This window comes from Gopherus flavomarginatus, chromosome 1 (assembly GCF_025201925.1).
Source record: "Gopherus flavomarginatus isolate rGopFla2 chromosome 1, rGopFla2.mat.asm, whole genome shotgun sequence".
In the NCBI taxonomy this organism is placed as follows: Eukaryota; Metazoa; Chordata; order Testudines; family Testudinidae; genus Gopherus; species Gopherus flavomarginatus.
In genome coordinates, this window is record NC_066617.1 from 363,364,693 (window position 1) to 363,383,231 (window position 18,539).

The following is an 18,539-nucleotide window of genomic DNA, read 5'->3' on the forward strand; positions in this document are numbered from 1 at the left end:
ACTCAAGGACGATAAGGCCATTGTGGAGAAACTAAATGAATTCTTTGCATTGGTCTTCACGGCTGAGGACGTGAGGGAGATTCCCAAACCTGAGCCGCTCTTTTTAGGTGACAGATGTGAGGAACTGTCTTAGGTTGAGGTGTCATTAGAGAAGGTTTGGGAACAAATGGATAAATTAAACATCAGTAAGTCACTAGGACCAGATGGTATTCGCCCAAGAGTTCTGAAGGAACTCAAATGTGAAATTGCAGAGCAACTAACTGTCATCTGCAACCTACCATTTAAATCAGCTTCTGTGCCATATTAGTGGAGGATAACTAATGTGATGCCAATTTTTTTAAAGGGCTCCATTGGTGATCCCGGCAATTACAGACCTGTAAGCCTGACTTCGAAAAACTGGTTGAAACTATAATAAAGAACAATATTGTCAGACATATAGATGAACATAATTGGTTGAGGAAGAGCTGGTACCTGCTGATGAATGGGGCAATTCACACCTCTCAGAGCTGTTGTTTCAGGCTCTCTGCAAATGCAGGCAAGCATTTCTACATCACTTACTCCCACTTCTCATTCAGAGTGTTTTCTCTGCCACTGCAACAGCCAGAGACTTGCTTTTAGTTTTAAATGAAAGCTGGGACCGTGGAGAACCAAGCAGCACCCTCAAAATATAGTACTGCCTCGCTGCCCCAACCTAATGTAATCCCTGACCTTCACTTATTGAGACTCTCCCACGGGCTGGATTTGGCCCAGTAACTCCAAATCTGTTCACCAGTCCGAGCTTCATTAATTCCCTAGCTTCACTGATTCCCTAGCCTTGGACAGGCCTTATTTCCCTGCTGGAAAATGTCTTTCTCTCTGGTGCCCCTTTTGATAAAATGGCCCAGAGCAGAACCAGACGCTGTTTGCCATGGCTTAGTTTATAAGGTTTCTATTCTAAACTGACTGATGCTCAATTTCGGCCGAGACTGCTAATTATCAAAGGTAAGAACAAACCAACCTGCCTTTATTCCATTAAATGCAAAGGCAGCTCTTCAGCTGCTGATTCCAGCAGCGCTTCCCCTCCCACAGCTTTTCAGCCACTGCCAATTTCTAGCAGAGAAGACGAGTCGTATTGATTCCACTGCTAACCAGCGCTACTGGTGCCAGGGATGGCCCCGATCTGGCTTGCATTGCTGCCATGGCTTTTCTGTTCCTTCCAGGAGGCAGGGCAGGGAAAGAGCTTATGGATCTAAAGGAAGATGTTTGTTTTCTTTACACACCCAAAATCAGGTTAGCAGAAAAGAGAAGGGAATGGATGAATAGGGAGGGATATTAAAAGCAAGAAAGAGAGAATGGGGCATGTCATGGAGTTGGGATCTGGGATTTCCATGGAGGACTTAACAGGGAAGAAATGGGGGTGGTGCTTATCCAAGCTCCGCCCACAACACTGCCTCCCATGTGCTGCCTGGCTCCCTTCCTGTCTTCCCAGCTCTCCAGACAATATCCAGCATCTGGGCATGTACCACCCTAATGCATGCTCTGGCTTTCGACAGCTACCTCCTCCCTGAGATTGTAGCTGGCTTCTCGGTTATATGGCTAGGCCCCAGCAGTAAAGCTCACACACACACCCCAGGGTGGAGGTGGGGTTTGGTTCAGCTCACTCTGGAGGTCAGGGCCAGCAGTGAAGTTGCAATGGGGATGAGAGGGCTCAGGCAGGGGGTGGGGCGTGAGCTTGGAGCTGGGTGCAGTCTGCTGCAGAGAAACCCGAGAGTCTCCTGTCACATGGGGGCAGCGCCGGCGACTTGGACTGGCCCTCGCTGCCTTATAAGGGCAGCTGTTGTTAATGGGCTTCTCATCCTTCAGCTTACCCTTGACGTGCCCTCTGGGGCACAGCTACCAGCCAGGAGACGTGCCTGGGTGTCACGCTGACGTACCCAGCTGTGGGATCCCTGCAGGCCAATGAGTCTGTGTAATTCAGGCCTGTGCGCTCTGGTGCTCTGTCCCCCTCTAGTGGTGGCTAGACCAGCTACAGCAGGGGTGGGCAAACTTTTTGGCCTGAGGGCCACATCTGGGAATAGAAATTGTATGATAGGCCATGAATGCTCAGAAAACTGGAGTTGGGTTGCGGGAAGGGGTGAGGGCTTGGGTTGGGGGTGTGGGCTCTGGGCTGGGTCCAGAAATGAGGGGTTCAGGGTGCAGAACGGGGGAGTGAGGTGCGGGGAGGGGGGTGAAGGCTCTGTCTGGGGGTGCGGGTTCTGGGGTAGGGCTGGGGATGAGGAGTTTGGGGTGTAGGAGGGTGCTCTGGGCTGCAACCAAGGGGTTTGGAGGGCAGGAGAGGGGATCAGGGCTCGGGCAGGGGGGCAGGCTGTGGGAAGGATTGCAGGCTCCGGCTGGGGGTGTGGGCTCTGGGGAGGGGTTGGGGATGAGATGTTTGGGGTCCAGGAGGGTACTCCAGGCTGGGGTCGAGGGGTTGGAGGGTGGGAGGGGGATTGTAACCGGGCCCTTTCCTTGGCCCCCCCTTGCTGAAGCTCTTAGCTGTCCCAATAAAGCACTACGAGCCTCTTCTTAATGCAGCACCCGTGGCTTTTATTCACACAAAGTTCCCACCACCAGTGATACTATTTACAAAGCTTTACAGGTCTTACTGTCTCCTCTTTTACAGGGAGTCTACCCCAGCCTGGAGACCACCCTTTCCCTGGCCATTCCCCCCTGTTCTCTGGCTGTCAGCCAGCCTTTATGGCCCTTCAACCTGCAGGCCCACAGGTGCAGCCAGTTCCAGAGGCCAGGCACCAGACTTCTCCCCAGCCCCAATCTATTTCCCCTGATTGGGGCTGGCTGAGCAGGGGCTAATTAGGTGCCCTTGCAGCAGCACCCTGCTACAGGGATCGGGGCTGGGGCAGGGGGTTTGGGCATGGTGAGAGGCTCGGGGATGCAGGCTTCAGGCAGTGCTTACCTTAAGCAGTTCCTGGAAGCAATGGCATGTCCCTTCTCCAGCTGCTATGTAGAGGTGTGGCCAAGCTGCTCTTCACGCTATCCCATCTGCAGGCACCACCCCTGCAGCTCTCATTGGCTGTGGTTCCTGGCCAATGGGAGCTGCGGGGGCAGTGATTGGGGTGGGGGCAGTGTGCAGAGCAGAGACCCCGGCTGCCCCATGCATAGGAGCGAGAGGGGGGTCATGCCGCTGCTTCCGGGAGCCATGTGAAGTGGCCCCCTGACCCTGCTCCAGCTGGAGCGCCGGAGTGGGGCAAGCCAGACCCCACTCCCTAGCAGGAGCTCAAGGGCTGGATTAAAATGGCTAGTGGGCTGTAGTTTGCCCTCCCCTGAGCTAGAGATTGATAAACCTGCTACAGCCTTGGCTAAGTGAGATTTGTCTTTGAGCTCATCCAGTAGAGGCTCATGCATTAAACTCCAGAGATCTCAGGTTTGATCCTGGCCACCAATAACCGGGATCCGTTGACGTTACATCTGTGCTAGTGATTAACTGGTTCCTCTGCCAGCAGTGACAGCATCCATCACCGAGAAGTCCCTTGTGCTCGGTGTCAGCATGACTGGGTGATGGGTGGCCCAGGAGCCTGAGAATGGCACCTCCAGGTCACCAGCTCCCTGGAGGGTGTTTGGTGGCCTCTGACAGCTGAGATGGTGGCCTCAGTCTACACATCTCCACGTGACAGAAGCTGCAGAAAGACCAAGGCCTGGGAGAGCCCTGGAGACTGAACTCCCCTCGGCTTCCTAGAGGTGATGCCGCTAGGACAGACTGTGTCATTGTTTGTGCTGAACCAGTTCGGTGGATAAAGGACCTCCCCCGGCAGAGCTGTCAGCCCAGCCCTGGGTTTGTCGCTGTTCCTCACCCTGTCGCTGCTCACATATTGCTGGCTGAAGGGGTCACGTGGCAATACTGGGCATCTGCTTTGAGCTGGGAAACCTGCTGTCCGTTCCTCATGTGTCTGTCCCAGCTGAGGTAACACCAGGAGCTGGCACAACCGGGGGCGGTGTAAATCTACTCCTGAGGCAGAGACCCAGGCCCAGGTCTCAGTGACTCCGTTCCTGTGTCCGAGGCTGGAAGAGAGGTCAAGGGGACCTTAAGCTCCTTCAGCCCTCCCTGTATTGTGGGGTGATGCAGGGTCCTGCCCAGACTCGTAAGTCAGAGTAGCCTCAGAGCTGCTCTAACTTACCCTCACCTTCCTGTGGCCCCTGGGGTGCAAAGAATAGCCATATAGGGCAGCGCCCTCTGGTCACATCTCCCCACACTCCGGATCCTAGTGGCCAGGAACAGGGCTGGTGGAGAGAGATAAAAGGTCCCTAGTGTAACTGAGAATCAGATCTCTCTCTGTCCCTCGCTCTACCCTCATACACGTCTGGCTGGCTGGCTGGCTGGCTATCGACCTAGCTACCTTTCAGCTGCCCTGGCAAAGGGAGCGGTGTGAAAAATGAAGCAGCTACTTGCAGTCTGTGGAAAAACACTCACCCCCGGCAGGGTTGCTAGGAAATGGAAGTGAAGGGTGCACTGTCTGGAATTCTTGCTGTTCCTAGTGGGGGGTTAGCTGCGATGGTACCGGACAGCACTGACTGTCTTCAGCACCAGGACACAGTGTCATAAACAGATAGCTAAGGGTTAATGTTCTTTTACCTGTAAAGGGTTAACACAGAGAACCAAACACCTGACCAGAGGACCAATCAGGAAACAAGACTTTCAAACCTGGGTGGAGGGAAGTTTGGGTGTGAGTTTTTTGTCCTTTGTCTTGTGTCTGACCCTCTCGGCTCTGAGAGTGATTTTTCTACCTCCAGGCTTTCTAATCTTCTGTTTCCAAGTTGTAAGTACAAGGATAGTAAGACAATAGGTTTATATTGTTTTTTTTGTATTTACATGTGTGTTGTTGCTGGAGTGTATTCTTTTTGGATAAGGCTGTTTATTCATTTTTCTTTTAAGCGATTGACCCTGTATATTGTCACCTGGATACAGAGACTATATTTAATGTCTTTTTCTTTCTTTTTTATATAAAGCTTTCTTTTTAAGACCTGTTGGAGTTTTTCTTTAGTGGGGACTCCAGGGAATTGAGTCTGCAGCTCACCAGGGAATTGGTGGGAGGAAGAAGTCAAGGGGAAAATCTCTTTGTGTTAGATTTACTAAGCCTGACTTTGCATACCCTCTGGGTGAGGGGGGGAGAGAGATTAGCTCTCTCGGCACTTGTGTTTCCAGGACTGGAAGCAGGGAATCTCCTAGGGTCGTCCAGGGAGGGGAGCTTGGGAGGAAGTAACCAGGAAACAAGGGGAGGGGTTATTTCCCTTTGTTGTAGGACTCAAGGCATCTGATTCTGGGGGTCCCCCAGGGAAGGTTTTGGGGAGACCACAGTGAGCTAGGCACTGTATAATTCCTGACTGGTGGCAGCTTTACCAGGTCCAAGCTGGTAACTAAGCTTGGAGGTTTTCATGCTAACGCCCATATTTTGGACGCTAAGGTCCAGATCTGGGAAGAAATGTTATGACACACAGTCTCCAGTGGGGCGCAGGGGGAGCCCTCTCAGGGCAGGGCCCTATCCTTGCTTGTTACAGGGGAACATCTTCCCAAGAGCACATTAGGGCTTCTGGATCTGTTGATCACTGGAGAGAACTGCGTGTGCAGGGATTGCTCTATGAAGCCCTAAAAGGCCTGGTATCTACTTATCTAACAGCCTAATAGATGGCCACTGTCCCCTGCTACCCTGCCCAATCAGGAGAGGTGCTGGGTAGGAGCCCTGCAATAGGAGAATAAACGCATTAAAGGGCAAGAGGCGCTCGATGGATTGGACCCATTGGAGTACCAGGGACAGTGAGTTCAGAGCCTGTCTGGGTGCCATTCTGTAACGCATCATGCATACAAACTATGGCTGCACTGGAGGGGTTTGGGGACAACACCCTCAAGCTCCTACCAGTTCTATTGTCAACAACAACAGCCAGAGCCTGGATGCAGCTCAAACATGTCCACTTGCCAGCACTTTTAACCAGCCCTGTGCTGAGCAGGGTTTGAGAACACGGTGTGAATGTCCCAGATGGGGAAACTGAGGCACGGAGCAGGCAAGTGACTCACTCACTGTCAGTGGCAGAGCCGGCACTAGAGCCACTAAGTGTGGTAGCTCAGCTCCCTCCCTTAACCACAAGATGACATTCTCCCCCGCCCTTTCAAAGCCATCTGGCTGCCGGCCGTCGCTGCTGGGAACTTGTCGAGAGCTTGGGGAAGCAGCAGCTGGAGCATGGCTGCTGCTCAGGCAGCATCCAAATCTTCCCCCACCTGAGCTCAGAGTGCTCTCAGGGTGGCCGTCTCTCTCTCTCTCTCTCTCTCTCTCTCTCTCTCTCTCTCTCTTTCTCTTCTTTGGACTCAACAACACCAGTTGCTCCCAGGCGCCTCACTGTCCTTCAAGCCAAACATCCGGTGCGTTTCTCTCCCCTCTATTCCGTGGTGCAGTAAGACCCTTGGAGGAGCCCCAGAGCCGCGAGTAGCAGAGATTAACCACATTACATCAATATGATCAGTTTAGATGCTGCAGGGGATGAGATCCACACCCTGCTCCATCACAGACTTCCTGTGTGACCCTGGGGAAACCACTCAGCCCCAGACCTTCCAAGGTAATTCAGTACCTAACTCCCATTCATTTCACCTAACACTTTCCTCACAGGCACTTAAAAGGGCTAATTACATCTGTGAAGGGCTCTGATCTTTTGCTAGACTATCCTGTAGCAGTGCAAGGTGCTCTTTCGGACGTACAATCACCCAAACATATGGCATCATTTCCCAGCGTAAACCTAGCACAAATGGAGCAGCCGTTTGAGATCTGACCTCCACTCCGCCCCGTTCAGGAGAGAATTCTTGAGCTGTTCCCAAGAGCCCATTTTATAAACAATAGTGGCTCCAGAGGGAATTGTAGGTGGGGCATTGTTCGGGGGTATTGGGATCTGGAGCTGAAGTTTGGGGTCATGGCCAATGTGCCCATCGCAGCCTCCATCTCCAGAGAAAACTCTTGAATGTAGGCCTGGCTCATGTCCAAGTCGGACAGGGTGTCAGCAAGGATCATGCTGAGGCTACTCCAGCGGCTCTGCCTGGGCTCAGGCACAGGGAGAAGGCGCAGATGACAGGTGTGTTCCCTGCTATGGCTGACTGGATGCGGAGTTCATCTTTGGGCTTGTCTATGCAGCAAGTCAGGGTGTGACTCTGCAGCCGTGACGTAACATTCAGCATGGTGACTGCTACAGGCCGTGAAAGCCCGGAGTGCGGCTTGGCTGACTGTCACGTTCCGGGGTGCAGTGCAGACCAGTGAGAGGCTGCGTCACTGCTTGTCCTGTAACCCTGAGTGCCTTAAAATGGTCTGCTTTGCTAGCTGTCCGTGTGGACGCTCCAGCCAGCAGACAAGCATTGCACTGAAGGTCCGTGATATGCCGACATGGTTCAGCAGCTCTGACTCCAGCCCCCTGCGTGTTACACCACAGCCATGCTCTGGTCTCCATCAGCCTTGGTTACTACTAGCCAAGTGATCCCAATGCACCAATGGTTCCAAATCTCCCGCGACTGTGCCCTGAAATGGCTGCCTGCCCCTGGACCATTCAGAGGAGTACTAAGGTCTGTCGCTCCTTTCAAGAGACAAAAGCACAGCAGCTGGTTCCTTCAAGTGCAGTTACCAACCCCTTCAGGTGAAACCCTGCACTGGGCTGACTTAATTAAAACCAGTTTATTTAATCAGAAAGAGAGAGGCAGGTTTTCAGTGTGTTCACGTGGAAGGGATGAAGTCAGAAATGGTTACAAGCCAATCAACGTGGAAAACGCTTCCTAGTGACTAAGTCTTAACACAGCTACAGTCTTGTCTCCAGGTAAGATTCTCACCACTGCCTTCCAGCAAGATGGCTGACCACCCCCTGGTTGGGAGCTCCCACAAACCCCAAAGTGCTCGATTCCTTTGTCTTCTTAGACAAAATAGCTCCCTGCTCCCCCTTATATCTCTCTGAGTTCATTGCCCCTGTGTAAAGGGGCAGGATGACCTAATGTTGGTCTTCCCTTCCTGTGGTCTTCCCATCCCTCTGCTGATTTGTATACCACTGGGGCTTCCAGTGTTTTGTTTCCACCATGCTGCCTTCCCTCCTGTCTGGGGAAAACCTGTTTCTCCCTTTGTTTGGTCGCAGACTTTAAAGCATAATATTAGTAAGTATCCATCATCCCTCAGATAGTGTAATAGGTACATTTTACAATGATATTGATCACCAGTGTGCCATTAGCTTTCACAAAAGACCGTACATGATACACATTTATAATATGGTAATATTGTATACAGTCAGTTGATTCAATTACTTATTTGAGGTTCACACTCTGTCTTTGTATCAGAGGGGTAGCCGGGTTAGTCTGGATCTGTAAAAGCAGCAAAGATTCCTGTGGCACCTTTTAGACTAACGGACGTATTGGAGCATGAGCTTTCGTGGGTGAATACCCACTTCGTTGGATGCATGTAGTGGAAATTTCCCAGGGCAGGTATATATATGCAAGCAAGAAGCAGGTTAGAGCTAATGAGGTTAGTTCAATCAGGGAGGATGAGGCCCTCTTCTAGCAGTTGAGGTGTGAAAACCAAGGGATATCTGTCTGTACTTGTGCCTGCTTCTTGCATCCGACGAAATGGGTATTCACCCATGAAAGCTCATGCTCCAATACGTCCATTAGTCTATAAGGTCCCACAGGACTCTTTGCTACCCTGTCTTTATAATCCATTGAAATGAATTTGTAAAGTTCCTTTTCTCCTGCTGGGAAGAGATGCGAGGCGGCCTGGTGAAGTTGAGGTGGCTGTAGCTGATTCGTTACCTTCTCCCTTGTCAGCTTGAGGGCTTTGTTTACCTTTTATGTAAATGTACCTTTGTTGTCCCTACCTGACGGCCAGGCTGGTCAACCAAGCAAATACACATTCCTTTGTCTAGGGCAGACTAGGCTTATGCACCACTTGCCAAACACATTGAAAGAACATAACTCTTTGTATATACCTTGTACATACATCACACAAGAATATTAATGCTCAGTGAGTTATTAGTTTTCCAGTGATCTATTACATGCCACCTTTTGGATCTATATCAGAACAGCAGTGTCTTAGGTGTAATGCAGTGGTGGGCAACCTGCAGCCTGCGTCAGGGTAATCGGCTGGCGGGCCACGAGACAGTGTTTACATCGTCTGTTTGCAGGCATGGCTGCCCGCGGCTCCCAGTGGCCAAGAATGGTGAACTGCAGCCACTGGGAGCTGTGGGCCACTGTGCCTGTGGATGGTCAATGTAAACACTAGCTTGCAGCTGCCAGTGGATTACCCTGACAGGCGGAGTGTGGCCCACAGGCTGCAGTTGCCCACCATTGGTGTAGTGAGTCTGTCAGGCCTGAGGAGTTGCTGATGCAGAGTAGTGAACCACCAGTGGGCCTGTTTGTCACATTGACTACTGCTTCAAACTGCACTCTGGGACTTATCCCACGCTGTAGCTGTGTCCACGTGGGCTGTCAATGCATGGCAGGCTGGTGTGCTGTAGATTCACACCTTGGCTTGCCCCTCAGCAACTTGCCTCATAGAGAAGCACTTTCGCTCGGGACTGGCTGTAAGCTTCTGCAAATTGTGATGCTGAAAAGGTTGCTGGACAAGGTCCAGGAGGCAGGGGATGGGAGTCAAGGGCAGGAGACCTGTGTATTCATCTGCTGATTTAGCGTGAGGCCTGGCAAGGTCCCATGGAGATGTTTTTCCAGAAACGGCTGCTGATTTTGTGCCTTGGTCTCTGAGCATCCAACTCAAGGCACTTGGGCCTGATTTTCAAGGATGCTGAGGACCCCCAGAGATCCCTTCGCAACCAACTGGGAAAATCAGGCACAAGGGCCCAGATTCACCAAGGTATTTAGGTACCTTTGAGGATCTCAGCCAAGGAGCCTCAAGTTGGATGTCCAATGATTGAGGCCCTGCAAGTTAGCAGACACCTCTACAAATGGGATCGTCTCTGTGCTTCAGTTTCTCCTGCAGGGGATAACCTGGGGGCCACGGGCTGCTAATCAGCTGATGTCTCATGGGCAAGCGGGGCTGCCCTTAGGAGAGACAGCGCAGTGGGGAATGTTCCCTTTGGAGTGAGCGATTAACCCTCCGCAGACTGAGGTGGGCGGCAGGGCCATCCTCTCGGTTTTGTTTGGATCCAGCTCTCTGTTTCCTGAACCTGCGGGGTTGGCAACAGTGGACGAAAAGGCTCAAAAAAAAGAGAAAACTCAGCAGCCCAGAAGCAAAGGGAGAAGGAGCGAGTCCAAGCATCAGGGAGACAAGCCTGCGTTTGTGTCCATTCGAGGAGGGTAGCTGTCAGGGTCGGAGCGGGCAGCATCCTTGGCTCCATGTGTCGCTGGGCTGTGAAGCAGAGGGAGCGGGAAGCCAAACCCCACCAGTCTGCGTGGGTCTCATTAAACATGACAGCAGCCATTCGATCACCCCTGGCAGTTTCAGGTCAAGGCTGAGCTGCCCGGGCAGACAGGTGGGGGAGCCCAGGACAGGCTCCAATCAGAGATACATTGACACAGCTGTGTGTGGGCTCCAAGGATTCACCGGGGGCTTCCCCTGAGGGTGCCCTAGCAGATCAGTCTGGGAGCCCAAGACTGCAGTAGCACGGGGCTAAGAACAGGTCATAAGTGAGGTGCATTAGCAGGTGTGTGTGTCTGTGCGTGTGTGTATGTGTGTGCGCGCTCAGCACTGGAATGGGGGGGGGGCTACAGGTCTCTAGCACAGCAGGCTGAGAGTCCAACTCACGAATCTAGTGGCTCAAGACTGACAGGCTTTAGGGGCTCAGGACCAGAGCAGCAGGGATTAGTACAGGTCACATCTGAGGGACATTAGCTGTGTGCATGGGAATGGAGCTCTGTGGGGGCACACTCAGGACTGGCATAGCAGAGTCATTGTAAACAAGGGCGAGGGGTTCACCAGCAGAGCTGTAGGGGAGCCCCACAGTCACTCAGCCGGGGGTGCTGTAGCTCTATCCTTTTCCCCTCCTCTCCCCAAGATCCACATACTAGGGGGAGGGAACTGTGGCCACAGTTACCTTGGGGGTGCTAATTACCTTTCCTTAGGCCTATGATCTTGTCAGCAGAACTGTTTGTTTGGGGGGAGTCGATTGGTTTGGAGCCAGACATCTGGGGAGGGACCCACGCTCTCCCGTCCCTCCAGGGATCTCTGTCTGTTTTACAGGCCCAGGCAGCTCATCTGCAAGGGGCAGTAACTCACCCAAGGTCTCCTGTGAGTTAGCGGCAGGAGTAGATGCCACTCTCCTACAAGGCCATACTTGCCCTTCTGAGTGGCCCCAGCCCCCCAGGAGTCCAGCCCCTCGTTCTCCTAGTAACCTGCCTGGTGAGCCTGGAGCAGCTCCCCACATGCCCCTCATGATGGTGCTGAGAATAGCTGGGGCAGAGCTCCCAGCCCCAGTGATGGACACGGAGAGGAAGGGGCCCTCACCAGGCTGGGAGGTTTGGTTGGAGGGATGAGGTTAGGGGTGGGATCTGGGTTTTGAAGGGGGGATGGGAAGAGACTCAGGTCGCCTCATAGCTCATGCCAATCGGTTCTCCTCCATCCTTCAGCCGGGCAATGTGCCTGTTTCAGACTGTCCCTAAACGTGAGTGTCTCGGAATGTGCTAGACAGCAGGTTGGGGCAGCATGCTCTGTGAGCGCGCAGTCATGGACAATCCAGGAAGGAAGCAGAGGCTCTTAGCATGGCTGTGATGTTACCCACCAAGAGAGACGCTTGACAGAGCTGAAGGCACCATCGGTTAATGGGTCACTTGCCAGTAGACCAGATAGCCTGGCCATGCTGCCCTTCCATCAGCTGGTACCGGGGTGGTCCTCCCCATGCATAGCATTGCCATGGCTTGGGGGCGTGAGGAGTTCGGCTCAATGAGACTTGATTGGCATGGCAGCAGAAGAACACAGGTGCTTCCAGACCGGATCAGAGCCAGGGTCCAGCTGTGGTGGTCAGCACTTGCAGAAGAAGATGTCCAACTTCTACAAGAGGCTGATGTGCCACACAAACTATTCTAGTGTTGCCTTCCTCCAAGGCATCTGTTGACTGCAGCCAGAGGCAGGCTAGCTGGTTTGATGGCCCACTGGTCAGATCCTGCGTGGTGAATCCTACATTCCACCAGCCAGAGCCTCCTTCTACCCAAAGCACCACTGCCCAGGTGGAATAAACACTGCCCTCCCTGGTACCCTACAAAGCCAACAGCACAGGGCCGGCCCATAGGCTACAGCTATTTTTCATCCTGGCGGCCCTGTATGGGAACGCCAGGAAATCCAATAAAATTAAAACTTATTAAGCACTTAGAAAGGGGTTTGTATTTAAGAGGTTGGGGAACAGGGGCAATGGAGGAAAGGGGTGGGGTGGGGGCAGGGAAGTAGCCTAGTTCAATACTGTGCTATTTAGAAGAGCAGAATTCAATAACAGGGGGTTTGATTTTTATGGCAATAGATTTATTCCACCTGGGCTAAGAAATACATTCCACATCTGCTGAGCCGTGTAACCAGATGCTAATTAAAATCGCATGCCGAGTGAGCTCCCTGTTGTAAAATACAAAGCTGGCTTTTAGAGAGGGCTGGGAACAGCGGCCCGAGCTGAGCCGTGGCTCCGGGCCAAGTTGCGGAGGAGGGGGGCAACCAGATCTCAGGAGATGATGACAGGGATAAATGAGAGATTAGGGGGAAACAGGAAGGGTTTGTTGGGTGTAGTTATTTGTTTCTTTATTCAGAGGAGAGGCGCTCATAAAAGAAGGATGGCGGCAGGGGGGAGACAGGCACTGCTGCCCGTCCCAGGTGCTTTCCTGAAACAACGTCTCCCTCCTCAGCCCATTGTTGCCCCTCCACGGGCTGGGAATGGGGCACATCTGCTGAGTGATTGCAGCACCAAACAAGGGAGCTGCCCGTGAGCTTCAGGGCAGTTCCCTTGGGAGCTAGGAGCCCTGTGGCAATATGGAGGGGAGCTATTCTGATCCAGTGGGGCACTGGTCCTGTTCCTACTGCACCACTGCAACTTCGGGCTGCTGCAGAAGTCAAGACAGTGTGGTCTGTCTGGGCAGGGAGTCAGCCGACTTGGGATCTGACCTGGTTCTGCTGTGGGCTCTGTGGCCTAATCTACACTTAAAAGTTAGGTCAACATAGTTACAGTGCTCGAGAGGGCGGGGTGAAGAAGTCAAGCCCCTGAGCTCCATAGTTAAGCCAATCTATCGTAGACAAGGGAGGTGGATTAACCACATTAATGGAAAAATCCCTTCTGTCAATCCAGGGAGCATCTACTCTATAGCATGTTAGCAGCACAACTGCAGCGCCGTAGCTGTGCTGATGTAGGGCCTGTAGCATTGATGTGGCCTTAAATGCCTCTGTGTCCCCTGCCATCTTTTGTATGTTTTGTCTGTAAGTGCTTTGAGGCAAGGATCGTCTCTTCTTATGTGTCTATGCAGCACCAAGTGCAATAAGGCCGTGATCTCAGTGGGGACCTTCCTTCGCTACTGGAACCTACATCATAATTACGCTGCAGGGTTGGAAGCCGAGCAGATGCATCTCAGTGACCTGTGAAGGCAGACCAAAGACTGGGTCCATGCTTCCAGCCTGCTGGGCAGGTACTAAGTGGACAGTGAGAATAATCAACCCTTTGCACAATTTACCAAGGGTAGCAGTGGATTCTCCATCACTGGCCATTTTAAAATCAAGATTGGAGGTTTTTCTAAAAGATCTGTGCTAGGAATTATACAGGGGATCAGACTAGATATCACAGTGGTCTCTTCTGGCCTTGGGATCTATGAATGGAGAGATGAAGGGAGGGAAACAATTCTAGGAGGTATAGCTTAGATGGAGCTACTATAAAGTGGGTGCAAAACTGGCTGGAAAACCATTCCCAGAGAGTAGTTATCAGTGGTTCACAGTCAAGCTGGAAGGGCTCATTGAGTGGGGTCCTGCAGGGATCTGTCCTAGGTTCAGTTCAGTTCAATATCTTCATCAATAATTTAGATAATGGCAGAGAGAGTACCCTTATAAAGTTTGCAGATGATAAAGTTGGGAGAGTTTGCAAGTGCTTTGGAGGATAGGATTATAATTCAAAATGATCTGGACAAACTGGAGAAATGGACTGAAGTAAATAGGATGAAATTCAATAAGGACAAATGCAAAGTACTCCACTTAGGAAGGATCAATCAGTTGCACACATACAAAATGGGAAATGACTGCCTAGGAAGGAGTACTGCAGAAAGGGATCTGGGAGTTATAGTGGATCACAAGCTAAATACGAGTCAACAGTGTAATGCTGTAACAAAAAAAGCAAACATCATTCTGGGATGCATTAGCAGGAGTGTTGTAAGCAAGACATGAGAAGGAATTCTTCTGCTCTACTCCACACTGATAGGGCCTCAGCTGGAGTATTGTGTCCAGTTCTGGATGCCACATTTCAGGAAAGATGGGGACAAATTGGGGAAAGTCCAGAGAAGAGAGACGTCTAGAAAACGTGACCTATGAGTAAAGATTGAAAAAGGTGGGTTTGTTTAGTCTGGAGAAGAGAAGACTGTGAGGGAACATGCTAACAATTTTCAAGTACATAAAAAGTTGTTACATGGAGGAGAGTGAAAAATAGTTCTCGTTAACCTCTGCGGATGGGAGAAGCAATGGGCTTAAATTGCAACAAGATTGGTTTAGGTTGGACATTAAGAAAAACTTAAGTTAAACACTGGAAAGAATTGCCGAGCGAGGTGGTGGAATCTCCATCATTGGAGGTTTTTAAGAACAGGTTAGACAAATGCCTGTCAGGAATGGTCTAGATAATACATAGTCCTGTCATAAGTGCAGGGGACTGGACTAGGTGACCTATCGAGGTTCCTTCCAGTCCTACACTGCTATGATTCACCTGTAAGGGCAGGGGGTAGGTGACCAAAGCCCACAGGTAGGTCAAGACCATGGAGACCTGGGAGAAGGTTTGGAATTTGAGGGGAGCATGGGTTGTTATAGCAGGGATAAAGGAGAGACAAGACAGAACTGGGGGAGGGGGTTCAAATCAGTATCTTAGATGTCTGTATACTAATGCAAGAAGTATGGAGAATAAGCAGGAAGAACTCGAAATGCTAGTAAATAAACACAACTATGACATAGTTGGCATCACGGAGACTTGGTGGGATAATACGCATGACTGGAATATTGGTATAGAAGGATACAGCTTGCTCAGGAAGGACAGGCAGGGAAAAAAGGGAGGAGGTGTTGCCTTATATATTAAAAATGTATATACTTGGACCGACGTTGAGATGGAAATAGGAGACAGACATGTTGAAAGTCTTCGGGTAAGGATAAAAGGGGAAAAAAACAAGACTGATGTCATGGTAGGGGTCTACTACAGACCACTTAACCAGGAAGAAGAGGTGGATGAGGCTTTCTTTAAACAGCTAACAGCTGTTAAACCGCTAACAGAATCATCCAAAGCACAGGGCATGGCGGTGATGGGGAACTTCAACTACCCAGACATCGATTGGGAAAATAACACAGCAGGGCACAGATTATCCAACAAGTTCTTGGAATATATTGGAGACATTTTTTTATTTCAGAAGGTGGAGACAGCTACCGGGGAGAGGCTGCTCTAGATTTGATTTTGACAAAAAGGGGGGAACTGGCTGAGAATGTGAAAGTGGAAGGCAGCTTGGGTGAAATGATCATGAAATGATAGAGTTCATGATTCTAGGGAATGGTAAGAGGGAGAACAGCAAAATAAAGACAATGGATTTCAAGAAGGCAGAATTTAGCAACCACAGGGAATTGGTAGATAAGATCCCATGGGAAGCAAGTCTAAGGGAAAAAACAATAGAAGACAGTTGGCAGTTTTTCAGAGGGACATTATTAAGGGCACAAGAGCAAAGTTATCCCACTGCATAGGAAAGATAGGAAGTATGGCAAGACACCACCCTGGCTTACCTAGGAGATCTTCAATGATCTGAAAATCAAAGAAGAGTCCTACAAAAAATGGAAACTAGGTCAAATTATAAAGGATGAATATAAACAAATAACACAAGTATGTAGAGACAAAATTTGAAAGGCCAAGGCACAAAACGAGATTAAACTAGCTAGTGACATAAAAGGTAACAAGAAAACATTCCACAAATACATTAGAAGCAAGAAAAAGACCAACGACAAGGTAGGCCCATTACTCAACGAGGGGGGAAACAATAACAGAAAATGTGGAAATGGCAGAGGTGCTTAATGACTTCTTTGTTTCAGTTTTCACCAAGAAGGTTTGTGGTGATTGAACGTCTAACAGTGAATGCCAGTGAAAATGAGGTAGGATCAGAGACTAAAATAGGGAAAGAACAAGTTAAAAATTACGTAGACAAGTTAGATGTCTTCAAATCACCAGGGCCTGATGAAATGCATCCTAGAATACTGAAGGAGCTGACTGAGGAGATATCTGAGCCATTAGCCATTATCTTTGAGAAGTCATAGAAGACAGGAGAGATTCCAGAAGACTAGAAAAGGGTAAATATAGTGCAAATCTATAAAAAGGGAATAATGACAACCCAGGGAATTACAGACCAGTCGGCTTAACTTCTGTACCTGGAAAGATAATGGAGCAAATAATGAAGCAATCAATTTGCAAACATCTAGAAGATAATATGGTGATACGTAACAGTCAACATGGATCTGTCAAGAACAAATCTTGTCAAACCAACCTGATAGCTTTCTTTGACAGGGTAACAAGCCTTGTGAATGGGGGGAAGCGGTAGATGTGGTAATCTTGACTTTAGTAAAGCCTTTGACACTGTCTCATATGAACTCCTCATGAACAAACTAGGGCAGTGGGTCTCAAACTTTTTGTATTGGTGACCCCTTTTGAACACCAAGCTCTGGTTGTGACCCCTACTTAGAAATCAAAAACACATTTTTGATATTTAACACTATGTTAAATACTGAATTTAAACCCTGTTGCTTAAAATGAATTTACCTTTTCTCATTGCTTTTAAATTCAGACTAAAGCACATTTTTATCGAAATAAATATGAGTGAAAAAGTTATTTTTAAGTAGAATTTTATTTTAATACTTGACAGCAATTAATGACCTGAAGCAGCCAAAAATCAGTGAGATGGATGATGCTATTTGACACAAGAAGTTTTATTCTTGGTGTTTTAGAAAGGGCGCATCTGATGTCGTCCTTCACATCCAGCCAGTTTCGAGATTTCGTCTTTATTGTGAGAAGGCTGGAGAATCCATACTCGCATTCGTAGGTAGTGGGAAATGACAGAAGGACTCTCAGGACCATTTCAGACACCAGTGGGTATTCACTTGCAACTGAGTTTGGAGGCAGCTGTGTGAATTTTTCTTTCACTTCATCATCATGGATCATGTTGACAAACTGTTCCTGTGTGTGAATATTGTCAGTAGGTAACTACTCAGCTGTCACACTGAGAAGGTTCTTCACCAGGGAATGAAGTGCTTCTGGTAGCACCAGGAAGTAGTGTGAGAACTCTTCATGAAGGGCTCTCAAATATTCACTGATCGCTGATTTGAGAGCACTATCAATGTTAACTTCCTCCTCCTCGCTGAACGAGGAAAGTGTCGGAAACATGTCGTATCTTTCTGTGTCCGGCTTCCTGCACCACAGATCTAACTTCATCTGGAAGGCTTTGATTTTATTAGTCAGGTCTATTAATGTTGAACGTTTTCCCTGAAGTGACAGATTGAGATCATTAAGGCTACCAAAGATATCAACTAGGTATGCCAAGCAGAGAAGACATTTCTTGTCACTGAACAGTTTGTTCAACTCTTGTTTCTGTTTTTGCAGGAAAAACTCTGCCATTGCTTCACGAAGCATAAAAACATGCTTTAATGCATGTTGCCTAGAAAGCCATTGGACTTGAGTGTGGAAAAGCAGAACTTCATGTTCACCACCCATTTCATTGCAGAGCTCTCGAAAGAGACGACTATTCAGAGCATGAGCTTTCATGTAGTTCGCTGCTCGTATAACAACATCCACCACAGCATTAAGACATATTGGCAATGTCTTTGCAGCTAGGACTCGATGATGGATTCCACAATGAGTGACAATCACATTAGGTGAGACACACTTTACCTTCTGCTGAAAAACAGACCGTGCACTCATCATTGCTGGAGCATCATCGGTACAGATATCACAAAGATCTTTCCATTCAATGCCATTGCTTTCAAAAAAGGCATTCACCTTATTGAAAATGTCCTGTGCTGTTGTGGTTGTTTCAAGTTGTTCACAGAATAAGAACTTATCCTTAACATCCCCAGCATTAACATACCGTACGAACGCTATCAGTTGTGTGTAGTGAGTAACATCAGTAGTTTCATCAAGTTGCAAGCTGAACATACTGAAAACAGAATGTTTAATTTCATTTACAACTTGTTTTTTGATCTCTTCAAACATCTCACATATTCTGCATTTCACAGTATCATTAGACATGGAAAGCATATTCCGTTTTTTGGCAGTATCATTGCCACCATAAGTGCCACAATATCTTTGCATGCTGGCAGAAGCAGCTCCTCACCTATTGTATGTGGTGTTTGGTGTTGGCAATTCGT